The 9,508-nt window shown below is 44.3% G+C and overlaps 1 non-coding gene across 1 annotated transcript; it reads left to right on the forward strand.

Moving 5' to 3' along the window:
- The first annotated feature begins 1,932 nt into the window (after positions 1–1,932).
- Positions 1,933–2,005, forward strand: trnav-uac (transfer RNA valine (anticodon UAC)). Its single transcript has one exon. It is a non-coding gene; the product is annotated as a tRNA-Val (tRNA).
- The last annotated feature ends 7,503 nt before the right edge of the window (positions 2,006–9,508 follow it).

Here is a 9,508-nt window from a genome sequence, read left to right on the forward strand (position 1 = left end):
AGATTTTTGAGAAGCTGCTCCGTGCGCCGACAGTCACAGCCGACTTTATCCAATCGGACCTTGTAATTGAAATACCCCATCCTTCTGACCGTTTCAATAAACCTGTTATGCTTCCAAAACAGCACAACGTTTCCCACTGAATGAGATGCAGTTTGTTCAGTGGAGCCCCACCAATGTGCTAGACGTCATTACTCCTATCTTGCTGTTGATTTCGGCACAATCTATCATCCATATTCCCAAAACAGTGAATGGTGTTCCTTCCTTAAACCAATCGATGATTTTCATTCAGGGTCTCAGCTTATGAGACTGGTTGATGAGGGAAATCTCTCTGCCCACCAACACTCAACCCTCTTTAAAATATGGAAGAGAAATGGCATAAAAGTTTGCCCACTTTGCTGCATTTCGCTCTGCATTGAACGGATACTTTTCCTCCTTTATTTCTCCCCTTGGTATCTCCATGTTTCCTTAAGTTTCTTCTTTCTCAAACGTCTTCGCTGTGCCGTCCTTCAAATGTTCCGTCTTTAAAGGGAAATGTGAAAAGATGAATTGCCGCCAGTATTTAGCAGGCCACTGGGCGGTTTTCATCGACTTTCTGGATGAAGAAAACAACAATTCTAAAGCAGTGCACTGATCTAGTCAGCGTAAAGTGAAACCGACATGGTCATAATTCCATCACAATGCTCTTTGGGGACTTTTGTGCTGTTTGTGACATTTCAGATATTACGAAAAAACCCAACAAGTGTTTGCAAATTTTCAGTTGGCCAACGACACCGTGAGAAATGGGATGTGCAAACCAACGGTAAGCATGTGCTGAATTCTGCAGCCGCCGCGCCACAAACGCTGTGAGGACAAAATCAAAAGGTAGCTCTCAGGACCTGAATGTGAGTTCAACTCGCCGAGTTCTCCAGTACAGTGCTGCTGCCAGGTCAACGCACTGAAGCAGTGGATCATCTGAGCGACGAACAACCTACAAGTGGGCAAAGCTTTTGTTACTTTCCACATTGAAAGTCAAAAAAGTGCAGTGGGGAAGATTTCGTTGCTGGACAGAAATATAAATCACTTCTCACCTGTCCCATGTGATCAGTTTTCTGACTTGCTTCACGAGTACTCCGTTAAAGAGAGGACCTCTCCGTCCATTCTGCTGACATGCTGAGTGTTGCAAAAAGTTTCCGTTTAGAATCTGTGAGTATTTTATGGCGGCTTTTGATCTGACATACATGGTGCTCTTGCCACATGCATAACTTTCTGTTCATCCTTCAGAAGCTGACTGACTTTGAGAAATATGTCACTAGAAACAAAATGTTCCTTTTGCTGCCGGTAGTTTAATTATCCACTGCATAATGCCCCTGGATTGCAGGTGAGAACTTGAGTCTAGAAGAATTTGATTAGGATGTGGAAAATAAAATGGGACCAATGAAAGCTCAGTGTGATTGTTCATCTGATGGTCACTGTAGACTCGGTGGACTGGAAGGTCTATCTCCATGCCCCATGACTCGACAACAAATAAAGAAGCCCCAATAACACATGCGTAGATCTACCTACTGCTATCCATGTCGTCGACAAAAGTATCGGCCACATGTCTCGGTAACGTGTTTATATTAACTTGATTATCGAGGTGGAGGAAGAGCAGAGTTTGTCGGAGACTAGCCACTCACGAATCTGTGGAGAAAAATCTCAGTGGCACCGCCCAGTTATCCTCGATGTGTGGAGGGTCATTCTGAGGAGATTGATGGAAGCCAGAGAGACAGAGATGTGTTTCTTGCGTTATTTATGCACCACAGACCATATTCCTCTACTAAAAGAGAGGAATGACGGGTCAGACTTTATGTTTGTTGCTTGGGGAAGAAGAGGTTGTAATTCAAGGGGATACAACAGCCTTTGTCAGTGCTCAGCAGCGCGGCAACGTAGATGAAGTGTTGGACGCCTCTGGTGGCTTCTGTGGTGTAGTGGTTATCACGTTCGCTTTACACGCGAAAGATCCCCAGTTCAATCCTGGGCGGAAACATTGTTGTTTTGGGCTCAAGGTTTTGGGAAACACGTGACTCTTGGCCTTCAATGGAGCATTTCAAACTTAAAATTCTTGCAGCACATGCAAAGAGAGATAGAATGGATGCACGCACACGAGGTCCATAAAAAGATCGGGAGAGGACACGAACCTGCAAACTTCTGATGGCATCACATCAATTACCGAAGTCAAACGCTTTTTCCATTAAGCCACACAGACATTGTTTTCAGGAACAGAGAAAAAAGCCTCATTTAGAATGATGCTGGGGCCGAGATCCTGCTAGAATGTGAGAAGAAGACGGGGCGCATCTTTCTAGCACACAATTTGCACAGTTTGAAGGGTTTCGATAGGTAGAAAGATTTCTCGTCGGAACTAATAGAATTCGCAGACGGAGCGCAGTTTTCATCACGGCTCAGAAGTTCTAAGATCACGTGGCCTGTCTCGTCCCTACCTACTGACAGAAAACAATGTTGCCATGCTGACTCGTTGAGCCGTCTAGAGTCAGCTGTTTAAGGGTCGAATCTAATTGTAAGTGGAGAGGACTACTTGAGGCAGACATCACCTTCCTTCCTCTCTGGGCCATCTGAAACACCACCCGGTTTTTCCCTCATACACATCACCAGTGTTATGACGATGATGTACTCAAGGCCCATGTTCCCATCACCATGAGAAAGAACAATTTGCATGTGTCCGAGACTCCATGATTAGCTCGTTATTTCCCTCTCATTCACTTATTACGAATTTAGAATCCTTGTTCTCAATCGCCCACTGTTGCACTGTCACCAGATGAGAGATGTGGTTTGACAATTAAAATAATGAGAACTTGAAGAATCTCTAAAATTCTCTGTCCACGATGCCGGTAGAGGCTGGACAATTAAAAATTTCAGGTGCTTCAAAACAGTTCGCCCGATGTTCGAATCGCTTCCTTCCAGTGTTGTTCGTGTTGGGCGAGTCCTTGCCCCAAAAATATTAAGGTTTCCAATTTGAAACCTTCAATTCATTCCTATGATTATCGCCCAAATATTTTTTGATGTTATGATCACGTCACCTGCACATTCACATTGAGACCTTCATAGAATATATAGAAATTAGAGGCTGTACACTTTTTTCATTCATAGTCTGCTCTGTGTTAAAGATGGCCGCTGGTCCTCCTAAGATGGCCCTTGGGTCTCCTTCTCCAGCCCGAGTGCGGAAACTCTTAGTGCGGGAAACATATAGTTCATTAAACAAATAGTTAGCCCATTTCTAGGGAGACACTTTTAATTGATTGCAGCTCATTAAACAGAGGTTAGCCCATTCCTAGGAAGACACTGTTGATCTACTGTGTAGCTAATGTTTGTTATGGATTGTGCGGCTGATGATTTTGTAGCAGTTCTGCAGCTGACAGTTTTCAGAACTGATAAGTCTGGTGCCAGCGAGTCTCAGACCTCATAAGTAATAGGGGCACATTGTCATGTTTTATAACTGTTCGCCTTGTAGCTAATAAGCCGAGTATTGTTTTATAACTGATAATTATGTAGCCTACTACCAGTACTCCCAATGCCCATAAATAATTGAGGCACTCTGTGATCTATTCAGGAAATGACTGTGGCGAAAGACAAATGGTTGTGAGTCAGGAAACATCTGTGAAAGGAGGTAAATGGTGAATGATGAAACTGTGAAGATAAGAGAGAACATGGTGGATCGTGATAATGTAGTTGAGCTGTGAAAAAGGTATAAAAAAGGCCAGCGAGCTTTGCTCTGGGGCAGTCAGAGAGAGCAGTAGTCAGAGGGTGACTGGTAACTGGCTGTCTGACTGTCACAGCTTTTGTTTGCAAATAAAAGTTTAACTTCTTCAGAAATCTTCTGTGTCTCCTGGTTATTCTCAAATCTTGGTAAACCAGAACAAATCTGGCGCTGCAAGCAATGTCTGAAATAGACCCATAAGAAAAGAAGGACAAATCAAGGACGCTTCCCAGTCCCTTGGTGACCCCCAGGAGACAAGCAGAGTAAAGGGTGACGATGTTGGGTGTGGGAGATCTCCGTACGCAGAAATATTAAATGATTGTCGAAGGGTCTCTCCAATCCAAAGAGTCTGAATCAATTGAAATTAAAGGAGACTCAGGGGATTGATCAAGAAAACTGTGCAGCGGGGTGAGTAGAAATAAGACGATAGAAACTGATTAATGTAACATTCCACGTGGTGTTAGTAAGTCCCTGTGGATTCCGCCTCGCAGGGAGCGAGGGTCTGAAAAGGCAGGGCCCCTGTGGATACCGCCTGCAGGGAGCAAGGGTCTGCATATACAAGGTAAGAGAAGTCCCTGTGCCTAGCACCTCGTAGGAAACGAGGGTATGAACGGGAAGGGCCCCTGCGGATACAGTCTCGCAGGAGACAAGGGTCTGAACGGGCAGGGCAGAAATTCCTCGACGATACAGCCCCGCAGGAGACGAGGGTCTGAACGGACGAGGTTAAAGGAAACTTCTGCGGATAAAGCCCGAGGAAGGGGTTTGCACGGGCAGAACAAAAGAGGTAAGTAAATTTTGTAAATTGAATAAGATTAAATAATACAAAAGCCTGGAAATTGGGCAGGACAAATTATAGAGTTCAGGTGTGGAAGTAGTATAGGAAACAATAGCGCTAACAAGTGAGTTGTGAGATTCTGAGAAACACCCTGTGAAACTACATGATGGGAAAAAGAACTGCAGTTGAAATATTAAGTTAAAAAATTCCAGTATCTAAATGAGATATCACAAAAATTTCGGAAAAATGGGAAAAAAGAACCAAAAATCTGTTTACAAAATGGCCAAAAGGGTGAACTTTTGACTTAAGTCTGTGTGAGGAAATGGAGGGGTTAGTAAAAAACGACAAACCAAAAGACAAATCTGAAAAAAAGAAACCACAAGGGGGAGCAGGAGGAAGAGATACTAAAATCCTTTAGGACGGAAGGACAAAAGTTACGAAAAAACATATCAGGCGTCACTAGAGGGCGCCATGAAATCAGAGAACCAGCTTACCATAACGGGGGGAGGAAAGTCGACTTTATATCAGGACTTAAAAGAGGTAGAAAAATCCCCTCCCTATCCAGACCAAGGGAATCCAAAACAGTGCCCAATAATGAAAGGAATAGTGGGGTTACAAGGGGAAGTAGAATTCTATGACGATGAGCGGCAGATAAGGGAATTCAGAGAGAGAAGGGAAGAAAAAAAGAGAATGATGCAGCAAAAGGAGGGAATGGAAGGAAAAGGTTAGAATTACAGGAAGAGAGTAGGAAATTGCGGGAAGACAGAGAACGGGAGTTTGAGGAATTACGAACATATAAAAAGTACGCTGAGCTACTTCAGGTGAAGAGGGAACAGGAAAAAAAAAACAAGAGGGGCGGGAGAGAAAAGAAACCCCGGCAAAATCGAGGTGGCAGAAAATAGACATAGAACCAGGATCAGAGGCTGATGAGGGATCGGACAGTGGATCAGCAGGCCAGTGCTCGGAAGGGGGAAGAGGAGTGTATCTAGTTAGTGAAAGGAGCGGGATAATGGATGAGAGCCTTTGAGGACGAGACCACAGGACGTTTACTGGCAATAGATGACTTGAAGGCACTACTGGTGCAGATAGTGGGAACCTCAAATCTAAGAGAACTGATGAGTTCAGCTGGCTTAACGAATGTGGCGGACAACCCAAAGGTTCATTCAAGCAGTTTTGACCGAATGACGCAGAGGGTATGGAGGGCCCTCAGAGACTGCTATCCACCTAAAGTGGACTCCAAAGCTTTAAAAGGGGATCAACTGGGAGAGACTGAAAACCCGCCAGTGTACCTAGAAAACCAGTTAAAAAAGTGGAGACTGGAAACAGAGCAAGAGGTGGAGGGAAACCAGTTGCCGACCACGTTGTTTCGGACTGTTATTGTACATGCAATGCCCCGCCAAGTCAAGTCCAGTCTCGAGGAGGTGGTAGGGCTGACGTCAATGTCCCGCCAAGAATTTAGTGACCACGTAGTCCACATAGTCGAGAAATACCGAAAAGACAGAAAAAAGCTGATTGAGCAGCAGGAGGAAGTGCAAAGAAAGCTGACACAGATGGAGCTCGAGGAGCTGAAAAAGAAAGAAAAAGAAAAAGGCAAAAAGATGTTGCCAGCAACAACTGACCTGATTGTGCCGACCGAAATGAAAGAAGTGCCAGCTTCTGGAGGAACCTGTTATACTGCCAGACAAGGGCCAGAAATCCCTGTGCCAGTAATAAACGTCTTTCGGGGAGCGATTCCGCAAATGCCATATCAGGGACAAAATAAATTTAGGCAACAGCCCAGACAGGACTGGAACTTCCAAGAAAGAGGGCACAGAGGTAATTGGAAAATAGGGCCAGTGAACAGACAGGTAGAAAGGGGGACAGGAGGATTGTGTTGGGGATGTAATCAGCCAGGGTACATCAGGAGAGACTGTCCGTACAAACCTTGCCCTGCCAAATTTCAGCAGGAATCAATGAGTAGAGAGCAGCAGTTTAATCAAGGACCAGCCCCAACAGGTCCTACTGGACCTGTCAGCCCCAACAGGTCCGACTGGACCTGTCAACCCCAACGGAAGGTGCTCGGGATTCCCAGAGAACCCGGGTGGGAAGGGACAGTACCCAATGATAACACGGAAGGCGGAAGAATAGCCCATTGTTCATATCATTCTAGAAGAGCAAGTAACACAAATGATGATAGATACTGGAGCCACGTACACGTGCACAGCCAAAATACATTCCCACCTTCCCATGTCAGGAATGTTTGTTAAAACTGTAGGGTTCTCAGGAAAAGCACAGTTTACACGATTTACCTCTCCAGTGAGTTTAAAGATGGGAAATAATGAAATAGTTTTTACCGATTTTAGTGTTCAAAGGAACTCCGATCAATTTACAAGGCAGAGGGGCAATGTTAAAACTGGGATTGAAATTAGAATGCACCCTGAAGGGATTAAACGTGGGAAAAGTAAGCACTCAGCCCGTGGTGCAGGCAGCTGAAAGAGCGAATGTCTGGAAAACTTGAAGAAAACGGAAAGAGGGCGTTCTGGCAATATTACCTAAGGCCAAGCCGCCTAAGACTGATTTGCATTGTACAGTGATTTTTGATGAGACTCAGTGTAAAGAAATAGAGAGACAATGGCACAATGAGGTAGATACTCAGCAGCATTTAAAAGTGAGGCAATAATGATAGTGAAACAGGGAGCTGCCTTGCAAATAAAACGAAATGTATTTCCGGAGAAATGGTACAGGGTGCCAGGAGCTGCACCCCATGTGACTCAGTTAGTAAATAATGGAAACCATTCCAAAGATTCGGGGCCCATGGTGAAGCAAGCAGGAACAATTATTGATTGGCAGATAGTGACACCAAGGTTTTGGAAATCTGGGGACGATAATTATATTAGAGTAGGAGTGGATATAGAGATGGTCGGAAACCCTAAGGAGGTCGAAGTAACCCTTCAACGGCATATGACATTGCCAGTAGAAGAAGAGGGCCAGCAGAAGGATAAAACGCTGGAGGCACTGCCAGCCATTTTATGGTCACAACACGATACAGATGTAGGAAGAGTGAGATCAGCGAGACCAGTAGAAATAAAACTAAAACAGGGAGCAATTCTACCTAAAAGGCCACAATATACCTTGAAACCAGAAACAGAAGGAATAGTGCTAACAATACAGGGATTGCTTGAGGTAGGAGTGCTTGAGAGCACGTGTAGCCCCTGTAATACTCCACTGTTACCTGTCTTGAAAGCAGGTAAGTCCAAGTGCAAACTGGTATATGATCTGCGAGCAGTGAATGAGGTAGTGGAAGATTGGTCAGCTGTAATCCCAAACCTGCATACGCTGTTAACTAATGTTCCACCGAAGGCAGTTTGTTTTTTCGGTGATTGATTTGTGTTCGGCTTTTTTCAGCATTCCTTTGGCAAAACAACTTACAGAAGTAACCAGTATACTCACACTGGAGCAGGGATTTAAGCACTCACCGCATACTTTTAACCAGGTATTGAAGGCAGACCTAGAGGGTATAACGTTGGAAAGTACACTGATACAGTATGTGGATGATTTGTTGGTTTACTCAGAAAGCGAGGATCAGTGCGAGCGGGATACTCTGGCCTTGTTCGAAAGATTGAATGGAAAGTAATTTAGGTGGTAGGGGAGCCTGGTTAACCAAAATTGCAATGGTTGTGGATATAGCATTGCTTATGTCTGCACTTATTTTCTGCTGCGTCCTTCCACACTTTAAGTCCTTCAAGTGCCCACCACAGTGAACCAGTTTCCGATGCTTCTGGCAATGTCTGAGTCGAACCCCCCGTTAAAAGGAAGTTGCAACAACATACTTCTATGATCTGACTCGGGGATATGTGCCGAATGATGATGATAACACTGCGGACGACAATTATGTTTATGTTGGGACTAGTCTGTGAGGGCCTCAGGGTTTTTTCCCCCGTCTCTCTTATGGAGGGATGGGTTTTGGTCCTCTGGATCAGGAAATAGAGAGTGAATTCATAGGGCTTCTGCACAAAAAGTACATTGTACCCGTTTTTGGGATGATTGCCTTTAGTCTTTGGATGTCGTGCCCTTTGAATTCCCTTTCTATGTGAGACAGTTATGTCTCAAAGGGGGGGGGGGGTGGTATAGAATATATAGAAACTAGAGGCTGTACACTTTTTTATTCATAGTCTACTCTGTGGTTAAGATGGCCGATGGTTTCCTTAACATGGCCGCTGGGTCTCCTTCTTCTTCATCCCGAGTGCGGGAACCTCTTAGTGCGGAAAATATATAGCTCATTAAACAAATAGTAGGCCCATTCCTAGGGAGACACTTGAATTGTTGTAGCTCATTAAACAGATGGTTAGCCCATTCCTCGGAAGACACTGTTGATCTATTGTGTAGCTAATGGTTGTTAAGACTCGTGCGACTAATGATTTTGTAGCAGTTCTGTTGCTGATAGTTTTGATAACTGAGAAGCTTGGTGCCAGCGAGTCTCAGGACTCATAAGTAATGGTGGCACATTTTGATGTTTTATAACTGATAGCCTTGTAGTTAATAAGACTAGTATTGTTTTATAACTGATAGTTCTGGAGCCTACTACCAGTACGCCCAATGCCCATAAATAATTGAGGCACCCTGTGATTGAGTCAGGGAATATCTGTGACAAAAGACAAATGGTTGAAGGATGAAACTGTGAAGATAAGAGAGAACATGATGGATCGTGATAATGTAATTGAGCTATGAGAAAGGTATAAAAAAGGCCCGCGAGCTTTGTTCGGGGGCAGTCAGAGAGAGTAGTGATCAGAGGGTGATTGGTAACTGGCTGTATGACTGTCACAGCTTTCGTTTGAAAATAAAAGTTTAACTTCTTGGAGAATCTTCTGTGTGTCCTGGCTATTCTGAAATCTCGGTAAACCACAACATCACCACTCTCTGTGTAAAAAACTTGTCCCTCAAATATACTTCGAACTTAACCGCGTTTCACTTTAAATGCATGCCCTCTGGCATTAGACACTTCAACCATGGAAATAGATACTCGC

This window comes from Pristis pectinata, chromosome 23, assembly GCF_009764475.1.
Source record: "Pristis pectinata isolate sPriPec2 chromosome 23, sPriPec2.1.pri, whole genome shotgun sequence".
NCBI lineage: Eukaryota > Metazoa > Chordata > Chondrichthyes > Rhinopristiformes > Pristidae > Pristis > Pristis pectinata.